Here is an 11,479-nt window from a genome sequence, read left to right as displayed (position 1 = left end):
TTGTTAGCGACCAATCGTCCAGCTGTCTCTATCAGTTTTCTCACTGTCTGTTCTACGACGGGATCACCCAAGGTGTCACTAGGATCCGGGATTGTTACTCGGTTCGTCTCTGCTGGAAGCCGTGTCTCCGTTGTTTGACTCATTTCTCGAGGTGTCAAGAGCTCCATCGGGGACTGCCCACGAGGAATATCCCTTGCAGGTATCACTTTCTCAATGGACGTCGTCAACGCCACCTGCTCCGATCGCTCTTTGTATTCCTGCCTTAAGCGTTCGATCTCTTGACCCTGCTTTTTGTTGCAGTCTTCAAACAACTTTCTCCACATGTCCCGGTCTTCCTCCATCGCCAGCATGGTCTTCGTCATATCGTCTAACTCCTTCTTCGTACTTCTCAACTGATCGTTCATCTCGTCCAGATCTTGTATGGTTTGGTTCGTCTGAACCTTCTGTGTTACTTTCGCCCCTTTTGGTGGCACAGCTACTCTCAGTGGTGAACCAGACGAGGTCGCCTCGCTGTTCATCTCCCGATGCATTCTCGTCAGCCCAGGTTTGGGCTTGGAGGGCATTGGCATCTCACCTGGTTGGTAAGTCCTAGAACTTCCCAACCCAGGCTCATTCGCCAAGTCACTCCCTGAGAGAGCCCCGTTTCTCCACCTCATCACTCTCATGTTCGGGCGGTCTAGTACTCCTCTTTCTCCATATGCTGCCATTAACAGGACTTCCGTGGGGCGGTCCCCACGGTTGTCGTGCCCCAAGATGTTAATCAGGGCGGTCAGCAACATGACCACCTCTGGGTCCTCCAGAGCAAAGTCTCGTTCGATCAGCCGACGATAGATCGCATCTACCATCGGTCACACATATGCCTCTGCCAGGTCCATCAATTCGTCCAGGTTGAAATTATCCATACTGTTCTTTTCCAAATTTAATTTGATTCGATTTCGGTTTGATAATTTGACTCAAGTGAGTAATTAAATGATCAATCAGGATCTAGAAAAGGAATCACGACTGTCACACCTGTCAGTTTCACCTTAATATATATCGTTAAAATTTGCTTAAAGACAGTTCAGATAAAAAGATATTTATCCTAAAATTTATTAAAATCAATTGGTTTCTAAAATTTTGGAATTCGACCTAAGATTGGACAGTCCAAACTTTGGATCTATTCCCAAGATCGTCATTTAGTTGTTCATGGTCACTAACCCTACTTACCCATGATCTTAATAACCTAACACATAACATAACATAACGCACCTCTCACATATTACACACAACTTGGTCTTTGGCCTAACACCCTCTCGCACATCACTCAGCCTATACTTAAGTAATATTTCTTATGTAGATATACTTGTATGTTCGTATCAGAGAATATCACGTGTACAAGCGCGTACAATTCCCGAGGATGCAGTCTTCCTCTATTTGGATCGTACACTGGAAGCGAGAGTTCCTTCACGTCCATTTCCACAAGGAAGTCCCTCAGCCTCGTCAAAGACAGGACTAGGTTTTCTGGGTCCACGTGCTGCTTCTCCGTCGCCCTCGTTACCAAGAAGCACAAGTACTTTCCCGGTATCTGCGACACCGCCGGAGGTAAGGCTGCTACGCCCCCTATCCCTGGTCTTTGCTTCCAAAGGAATTCCACGTTTTTGTATTCCCTCTTAAAATCTGCCGCTAGCGCCGTCCTAAAACTCATGTCTGCGGTGATTGCTATCGCACATGTTCTGTTTGTGAGTATGAAATCACTATCTGTTAGTACTATGTTACTTGAATATTCATTTGGTAAGTTAAAATATGACTCAACTACCCTGCCTATGTCAGGTTTCTTGGGTTCTTCGCCTGTTTCTGCTTCTAAGTTTCCTGTTTCTCTTGCTATTCTCAATTTTTTTATTATCAAGTTTTCAGTGTGGGTAAGTCCTACCCCCACTCCCCGGACAAAAATATCCATCGGCGTCCCCGTCGATCGCATACCGGGTATTAAGTCAAGGTTAGAAGCTGGAATGAGAAGTTGTCCTTCCTGGGCAGCCCAGGAAGGATCATCTCGTTCGGTCTTAATGTATTTCGCGCTTTCGCGATCTACGTCTTGAATCGTAACGTTGGTCTCTTTAGGGTCTGATGTCATTTCGTTCAGCCACTCTAAGACACGCAGGTTCGTCAGGTCTTGTTCATTTGACTGCTGTTGCTCATCGTCGAACTCCACCTCGGGTTTCGACCAGTCGTCAACCCACTCATCGTTGTGATCATCGACTATGTCAGTGTCTTGTGACACGGTTATTTCCTCTAAACCCACTACTTCCTCCACTATTCTCTTTAGATCTATCCTATCCACTACAAAGTCGTCACCGTAAGGATTGTATTTCTTTCTTGGTCTCATCCCGTCTTTCTGACGAGTCTGCATCGTGAACGGAAGATCTGGTTCCATGTTCTTGGGAATCTCTGTCTGTTCGGGATCCTGCCAATCTTCCTCTGCGTAGGGTAAGGTCTCATCGTCCGCTTCGATCTGTTCGTTTGGATCCAGGTCCAGCGGTGTATCTGTACCATCCTCTACGATTTCGTTTCCATCGTTCTTCTGCCTGGTGCCTTTTTCATTGACCTCACAAGCAGGATCCATCATTAGATAATCCCCCTCTTCCATGTCTGCAGGTATACACCAGTCTTCTGTCGATGGATTGTGTGGCTTGATGTTCTCGTAGTGGGCGGCTCGGCCAGTACTCAGTCTATAAAAGCGTCCCTCTTGGTGCACCTCCGTAATCATGAAGGGTCCCCTCCATTTCTTTAGAAGTTTCTTTGTCCCTTTCGGTGGTATAACGTTCTGAAATACCCATACGTAGTCTCCCACCGAGTAAGCTTTTGCACCAGCTGCTTTCTTGTCGAATCTTTTCCTCTGCCTTGCCTGTGCTTGCTGAGTATTTCGTCTACACAAATCGTTCAACTCCTGTTGGCGTTTGATCACATCCCTCACGTAGACCTGTGGGGACGTTTTCTTTCCCTCATACTCTGGGTAGAAGAATGTCAAGGGTAAAGACTTCTCGTGTCCCGTCAGCATCATGTGTGGACTGACCCCAGTGGTGGAGTGTTGCGTGCTATTATAAGCTCCCATCACCTGTGGAAGGTATCTGTCCCAATCGGTCATGTACCTGGAACAATATACCCTCAGCATCGACACTAACGTCCTATTCTGTCTTTCCACTAAGCCATTCGTCTGAGGGTGGTATGTCGTGGAGTGAGCCTGAGCGACTTGTGACCGTCTCATAAGCTCTTTCGTAAGCTCGCCTACGAAAGCCGTTCCATTGTCCGATTGAAACGTCATTGGACATCCGTGTCTTGCTATCCACGTATTGATCAGGTGGTCGCATGTCTCTTCCGCCGAGGCAGTTATGCAGGGCACGGCCTCTGCATACTTCGTGAAGTGATCTATCATGACCAAGACTTGGTTGTAACCGCTGTCTGTCATGCATATCTTCTGGTGATCTATCTGCACCACCTCGTTGAATTCAGACGACTCAATTGATTGTAAAGGAAATCGCAACTTCCTAGGATCCTTGACCTGTTGGCATGACAGACATGCTGTCACCCATTTCTCGCATGCCTTTTTCATCCCAGGCCACTCAAAGCGCTTCAGGATCCTCTGATACACTTTGTCGATCCCTTGATGGCCCATCTGATCATGCGACCTGAATAATAGTTCTGTCTGATAGAGTTGCGGCAACACTATCGCGTTATATTTGTATAAGACCTTGTCTTCTTCTCTTCTCCTGCAAGCCACGATCCCGTCCTTGTTCAGATATAACCTCCCCTCCTTCTGCATGAAGTATTGTCTCAGGATCCTATAGCTGTCTTCTTCCAGGTCACCTTTGTCAGGTGCACCGTTTTCTATCCACCTTTTTAGGTTGCTTGTCATGCGATCATTTCTCTGCGCCCTTAGAAGGTCCGAGAGTCTGTATCTCGCCTTCAAGTACGTCTTCATGACTCTCATCTGACTGTTCAGCTCGTTGGGCTGATGTGTGTCTTCTTCCATCTTAACGCACCAAATCTTCGCCAACGGTTGTGTTTCTTGCTGAAACGGCTGAAGATCAGTCCTGACTACCTCTTTCTGCGGCAACAGGCTTATCGAACGTTTCGATACCGCTATCGTTTCTAAGTCATCCACTGCGTTGTCAAAGACTCTTTCGCTTGGTATTAGGTAGCGATCACTGTCAGGATCCTGGTACACCTCTCTGTCCAGGTCTCTCGCCCGAGTTTCCACTAGTAGCGTGTGTATCGCCAGTTCTGACAGTTCGGATCCCGAAGTCGAATTCCTGTCGGAATAGGTGTCCATTCCTGAGTTTCGGGATTCATCATCCGTCGAAGGTGTTGTGCTGGAGACTGCACGCTCCTCCAGATCATGTCCGTATTTCCTTCGCATCCATCTGAACTCCCCGGACAAAACCTTGTTCTCTAGGTCCTGTTTCTCATCAGGAATTTCCTCGTTTATCTCAGACTCCCCGGACCAATTCACTTGTCCCGGGTGTTGATCTTGTGATCGCTGGTTTTTCTCCTCATCCTTCTCCCCGGACAAATAGTCTTGCAGCAGATTTTGTTTTACAACTTCACCGTCTTTATCCCGGTCTACAAAGGTGACAGTTTTCTTTTGCCTGCCGCTCTCCTGTCCTTTCTGTCCGTAAGAAGTACTGGTTAAAATCTCTTGGGGTATTGAGGATACTAGTTGCTGAACTATTGTCCTACAATCCCTCTCGTTCTCTTCGCGTTGTCGTCTGGACGGCATGATCTTCACCTTCTCACTGATTGTCAGCGATGCCACTGCTGCTGTCCACTCGGGGTCATCTCTGGTCACTTCTCTTTCTAACAATCCACCCAGCATCCGCATTACTTGTGGTGTGACTTGCACCGTTTTATCCAATAATGAGAGGCTGTTTATATTCATGCGAGAGAGTTCTTGCTGGACCAGGTTCGAGCGCAGCAACAAATCTAAGGGGACCGGATCCTCCTTGGACAGGATCTTTATCTCAGCTGCTTTCTCTACAGGTAACTCAGGATGCCCTGGAATTGGATGTCCAGACTTATCCAACCATCTCGTTAAGGGAAGCGCTTCATAAGTTTCTTTGTCCAGAAACGAGAATCCCTCCTTTACTTCCGCCTGATTGGCCTGCTTCTGCTCCAATCTTTCATAGAATTCAGTTTTCTTACTGAGGCTGTCAGCATTCTGGTGCTTGTCACGCATCCTATGTTCGATTATCATATGGTAGCCATCCAATCTTACTATCCATCTACCAATATAACTCTGATCCATCGAGTAGGTCTTCAACCAGGATAACGCTCTGTTGTCCACGCGTAACTTGAAGGGAGCGCTCCCCAAGTATGCACGGTACTTCTCCACGAAGGTGACTACTGCAAACATTTCTGCTTTTGGTGCGCCATATTTCATCTCTGTGTCACTCAAGACTTTGCTGCCGTATGCAATGGGACGGAGAACTGTTCTTCCGTTCCATTCTTGCTCTTGATGCAATATTCCTGAGATGGCCACCACCGATGCGTCTGTGTCAAGAACATACATGCCCTTTTCTGTAGGCATGCCCAGCACTGGCGCTTCGCACAGTTCCCGCTTTATGTTCTCGAAAGCAACTTGTGCCTCATCGTTCCATTTGAACTTTTTCCCTTTGTTGCGCATCAGCTTCTGCATCGGGTACACCTTGTCCGCGTATCCTTTTATGAATTCTCGGTAGTAATTGGCAAATCCTAGGAAGCTCATGAGCTGTGTGTCCGTTCCAGGAGCTTTCCATGTCAGCACAGCCTCTACTGCTTCTGGATCTGGCCTCACACCATGCCGGTCCACCATTCTTCCCAGGTACTTGATCGAATCCCTAAGGATTTCACATTTCGATGGTTTGCATTTCAAGCCTGCTCTTTTCATACATCCGATGACCTCATCGAGCCGGTCAATGTGATCCTCCAGGGTCGGTGTCGCTATGACTACGTCATCCACGTAGCACATCAAGAGATTCCCGTACTTTTTGGTCACTCCTGTCAAAGCCTGAGCCATCAGCCTTTGAAAGGTTGCTGTTGCATTGCACAAGCCGAAGGGCATCCTCTTCCACTGGTACAACCCCAATTCGCACGCGAAACCGGTTTTTTCCCTATCCTTTTTCCGCAAAGGAACCTGCCAGAAGGCAGAACCTAAGTCCAATGTGGTGAAGAACTTGGCATCACCAAGTTTAGATAGGCTCTCGTCTATTCGCGGTATCGGGTACGCATCTTTTATCGTTACCGCGTTCAAGTAACGGAAGTCGCAACAAAATCTAAGCTGCCCCCCTTTCTTTTTCGCCATGACTACCCCGCAAGCCCACGGCGATTTCGAGGGTTCCACCATGTCGCATTCAAGCAACATTTCCACCTCCGCTCGGCACGCTTCCGATTTATGTGGCGTCATTCGCCTTGCGCCTTCCCTATGGGGAACGGCGCCCTCTTCCAGTTCGATTTCGTGTTCGACGAAATTACAGCAACCGATATCCGCCTTATGTCTTGAAAATACATCAGCGTTCCGATTTAGGAGGTCCCGCAATTTTTCGAAATCTCCCTCACCTATTTTCCCTTTTAAATGTTCTATCTCTGGCAAAACCGGTTTGTCAGATTCTAATTCATATGACGAGGGGCGTTCCAGAAAATTCGAGCAGCTTGATAAGCCGTCGTCCGTTTCGGATTTCATTGAAAACAATTTACGAATAGATTTTAATTCATCAATTCTCTTTAAGATTTTATCTTTATTTGCATGATAAGGACAGTCTTTCACACTATATTTCTTCAAGTTTTGTGTCTCTTCATAGTCGGTCCTCATCGGCAATGCGTAACCAAGCTTCTTTCCACGCTGGATTGAAACCGTGGTGTCCAGTGTGTTCAACAACACACTGACACACAGTCCATTTCGCGTTACCGAGAAGCTCCGGCCTAAAATCACCGAACTCTGACTATTTGGATTCGGTACTAAGCAAACCTGTTTACTATCACTTAACGAATTTAAATTTCTCATTCTAAAAATCGCTACTACAGCTTGTCCTGGTTGTAACTTTACTTTTCTATCCAAAAAAACTGGTACCTTATTTTCATCTGTTATTATCCTATTAACTGGTCTCTTAACATACTTTCGGTCCGGGTTTCTAATCCGTATTATACCGTTGTTCAAGTCAATCATCACGTCAAAATTCCTGACAAAATCTCTGCCCAAGATGAATTGGTCGGCATCGTCCAGATTCTCTACCACCAGGAAGCTCATCCAAAGGTTCCGTCCTCCCATGTGAAGGACCGTCACCGGTATTCTTCCGGCTACGTAGATAGCTCCTCGATTTGCAGCGGCTAGTCGGAGATTCGTAGGAATCAAATCTTCCCGCGTGAAGCCCATTCTCTCCCAGGTTTTTATCGGCATCACACTCACCACCGCGCCTGTGTCCAGAAGCCCTGTGACTCCGATTTTTGTTCCGTTGGTGTCAAGCAGGTGTGCTGTCACATCTGCCTCATATCCAATGTGTACCGCGTCTTGTTCCATCATGGCGTCATGGCCTATCCTGCGGACTTTGAGTTCCTCTTCACCCAAATAGATCTGCCCCATTTGGTCATCATCCGTTGTTATATAAGTCCTGGTGTAAATACTGATTCCATCCACGTTCAGCATTACTTGATACGGTCCATAGACTTCTAGGTAGCGTCCATGAAGTTTCTTCATGCGAGGGCCACCCGTTGTTAGTAGTGCCCTCACAGCTCTCGACTCGGTGCGTGGCTCCATCTGCCTCAGATAGTCTGCATATGTGTCCAAATGCATCAAAGTGAACTCAGACGGTTCACTCAGGTTTCTGATTACCTGATGCCCTGCCACCGAGATTATCGACTGTATTTTACTTCCTTGCGGTACCATACCGAACCTCTTACCGGAGATCACTTTAAGTTTCATATCTAAACTGCTTGGTGTTTTCGTCTCCTCGAACTCCATTGCCTCGAAGGTATTCAGTTGCTCCTGAAGCTTTTCATTTTCCAGTTCAAGTTTCACTTTTTGTTCGATCTCTTTCGTCACCAATTCCTGCTGTACTCTATTTAGAGCATCCTTTGCGGCTGCCTTATAATCGATCTTGAAGTCATCGGCCGCAGTTGACACGTGCTTCTTCTGTTACCGCTTGCATTTTCTTTGCCGCCAGCTCTTGAGGTTTGTCCTTCCTGCGTGCCTCTGCTTCGCTCAAGAGTCGAGCCTTGCTTGCTTTCACTCCTGACAAAGCTTCTTCATGCCTTGGATGCTTGATGTCTGCCACTGCATCCCAGAATTGCGGACAATCTGATTTAAAATGACCTTCCAAGTTGCAAAAGAAACACCTCGGGCCGAATTTCGCAATTACTCCTCTCATGAAATCCTCATGGTCCAACTCTGACGCATCTTCGTCCTCGAGGCTAAAGCCTATTGCTTTCATGCCTTGTTTGTAAGCTGGGCATGCTGACACATGATGGTCTGTTGAACTACAATTGGCACAAGAGCGTCTCTTGTCCATATCGTCCCTCGGTTTGTACCAATTGTTCCCTTGGTTCGCTGGTCCGTTGTTAAAATTGCCATAATTGTTCTTGTAATATCCAGATCTCGAAGGAGGTTTCAACAATAGATACTCTTTTGATTTGAGCCTCAACTCCTCCGGTGTTGGCGCATTAGTTGATAGTGGTGTGTAATGCGTTGCTAGCATCGTACGAAGTTCATCATTTTTCACACCATCGATGAATTTTGAGGCTACGGCCAGGTTCATCCTTCGGTTTGACTCATCCGGTTGGCTGCGTCTTCTCAGCATTTCCAAATCATCGAGAAACTTGTCTATGGTTTCATCTTCCCGTTGCCTCCGTTTCTCGAAGCGCATCATCGCCTGGTGCCCCTGCACCCCTGATCCGAAACGGTTTAACAAGATTTCGAAGATTTTCTCTGCAGTGTCACGTTGATACTGTTTCTTGGCCATGACACAGTTCAGGGCTGTCCCTTCTAAGTTGCTGGTGAGCGCGCTGCATTCCTGTCTCTCAGACAAGTCTTCTTCCTCGAAATGCAGCTTCATTACCTCTATCCAGGTATCAATACAGCCATCAGATTCGTCTTTGTAGCATCTTGGTTTCTTAAAGACTCTTCTGGACTTTTCACTGCGTTCATTGGTTCTAGATAACCGCGTCAGGAATGTCTTCAAAGACCTGTTCAGGGGTTCAAATGCTGTGGCCATTGCCGTAGCATCCCTTGAGTGTCCCGCTTGAGTGTCCTCACACCTTGTCGAAGGCTCTGTGTGCGGTGCATCCCTGCAATCCGAATCACCATGAGCGTTTCCCGCTTGGCCCATGTGACTCCTCCTCGGGCTTGTATGCCCCATGTTGCCAGAATCGCTTCTCCCAGTCGCATGTGTGCTTTGCGTTGGTCGTTCGTTCGAGGTTTGTCTGTTCCCCGTTGAACTCGCTCTACTGTTCGGGCCCCATGCTGTATTACCCCTTGTGGCATAGCCTGATGAACTGCCCCTGCCTCTAGTGGATCCATACGTCTTCCTCCTTTGATGTTCATTGAAGTTCACCCTCGGTTCCCTGCTGGGACCTCCCGAGTTCGGCTCTCCTTCTTTTGGTCCACTCTTGCTGCTTAGTAGCCCGTCCAACCTATCCATGATAGCCTGAGTTCGCCTCGCCATCATCGCATCTATCTTTGTGTCAAGAGACCCAAGAGACTGCTCTTGCTGAATTCTTAACTTCTCCATGTCGGCTCTTAAGCGTAACTCCCTCTGTTCCGCCTCTCTTGTCATTCGTGACAAGTTCCTCGTCATATGTTCGTCCGTTCTTTCTTTCAAGCGTTTTTCGCTTCTGCCAACTTCTTGTCTGTTGCGGTTTATTTCTTCCCGCAGACTTTCTCTTTCAATGTGAACTGCTCTTTCCAGTTCACTCATCCTTATCGACATCTGTTCATTTTGTTCTCCTAAACTGCCCACTATGTTGTTTAAGGCTTCCTCTAGTGCTGCCCCGTTATCCATGAGTGGCGTCACTAGTGGTGGTGTAACTCTGTCGGTCCCAGGTAGCTTCGTGCTGGTCGAGATCCGGGCCTTGACTCTCTGTCTTGACGTCTTTTCATTATCTATTTCAGGATCCGCTAACGCATTGCCTAGCCCCCTGGTTCTACTCTCTCCAGTTTGTGGCTCTGAACTTGTCCTAATCGCGAAGTCTTCTGACTGGCCTGGTGTGTTTGCCTCTTTGCTTATTGTTGTCACTACACCAAATTTGTCCATGGTTCCAGTCTCTCTTCCGACGTATGCTTCGTTCCCCTGGATCGAACTGTTGAGGCTGACCTGAGATCCAAAGTCCCCTTGCTCCTCTTCATCCTCTTCCTCCTGGGACTCACCATCGTTTCCTGCTCCTCCTCCCATGCTGAATGGAAAGATGTTTCCGAAGGTGTTCTTCATTCTTTCTGAGAACGATGATGAGGTTGTTTGTTTTCCAGTTCCGCTTGCCATCATAGTGTTGTCTGTCGGAGATCTTCTAGTTGCCGTTACTTCAGTTGAGATGTCGGACAGTTCCGACATCTCCTCTCGATCCAATGTCCCGGTGGAAGTGGCAAAATCATGGCCTTGTTCTACCGGAGTAGATTCACTCGCCAGCCTTCTGCCTCTCCCTTCCAGTCCATTTACTCCCTGGTTGTCGTTCATGGTATGGTCCGTATTGACCTCCACTTCTAACAGTTCTCTTCGCTCTTCTGAGGTCTTTTGACTTCTCGTTTCAACCATTCTGCCTGAAACCGTCCCCTCTTTATCGGACCGGGTTCGCTTGATCCAATCCACAAAAGGATCGGTCATCGTTTTTCTTTGCTTTTCAGGTATGAATTTCCTAGAGCTATTACCTCGTTTTGGTATCCTTGACTTGTCTAGACTCATTCTCTATTTGTCACTTCTTAATGCCTGTACACTTAATTCGATTGCTAGTGACCTTATAGTTCGATTACCAATAATAATGACACAACACAATAAATTTCACCAGATTCTACAAAATAGTGACCACGAATCCCTGTATGTTGTCAGAGTACAGTTTGTATAAAATTTATTCACACTAGCCGATTATCGGTCCAAAGATCTGGAAACTAGCACAATATGATGTTATCAGTCAATTTAAAAGATAGTGTAGTCACTATCCAATCAAGCACAGTTTAGGTTGATTTAAAATCAAAAACAAAAATTATATATTGACACAATATGAATGTATATATAAAAAAAACGTATGTGTCTTGTACTCTTAGTCGGTCGCAGTACAATAGTCGAACCTGTCTTTTAAAGAAAAAGCTTTCCCTGCTTGGTGCTGCACCAAACAGACAAAACTTTGAAGGCAGTAATTTTCTCAAGTGGGCGTCTATTGCACCCACCGAGTACTGTGTTACCTATCTGCCTTCGGACTGCCCGAGCTAGACCTACTAAAATCCTCAGGGCAGTCACTTTTCCCAAAAACGTATTATGTTTCAATCCAC

This window comes from Symsagittifera roscoffensis, chromosome 3, assembly GCF_963678635.1.
Source record: "Symsagittifera roscoffensis chromosome 3, txSymRosc1.1, whole genome shotgun sequence".
NCBI classification, from domain to species: Eukaryota; Metazoa; Xenacoelomorpha; order Acoela; family Convolutidae; genus Symsagittifera; species Symsagittifera roscoffensis.
This window is presented reverse-complemented; position numbering follows the sequence as displayed.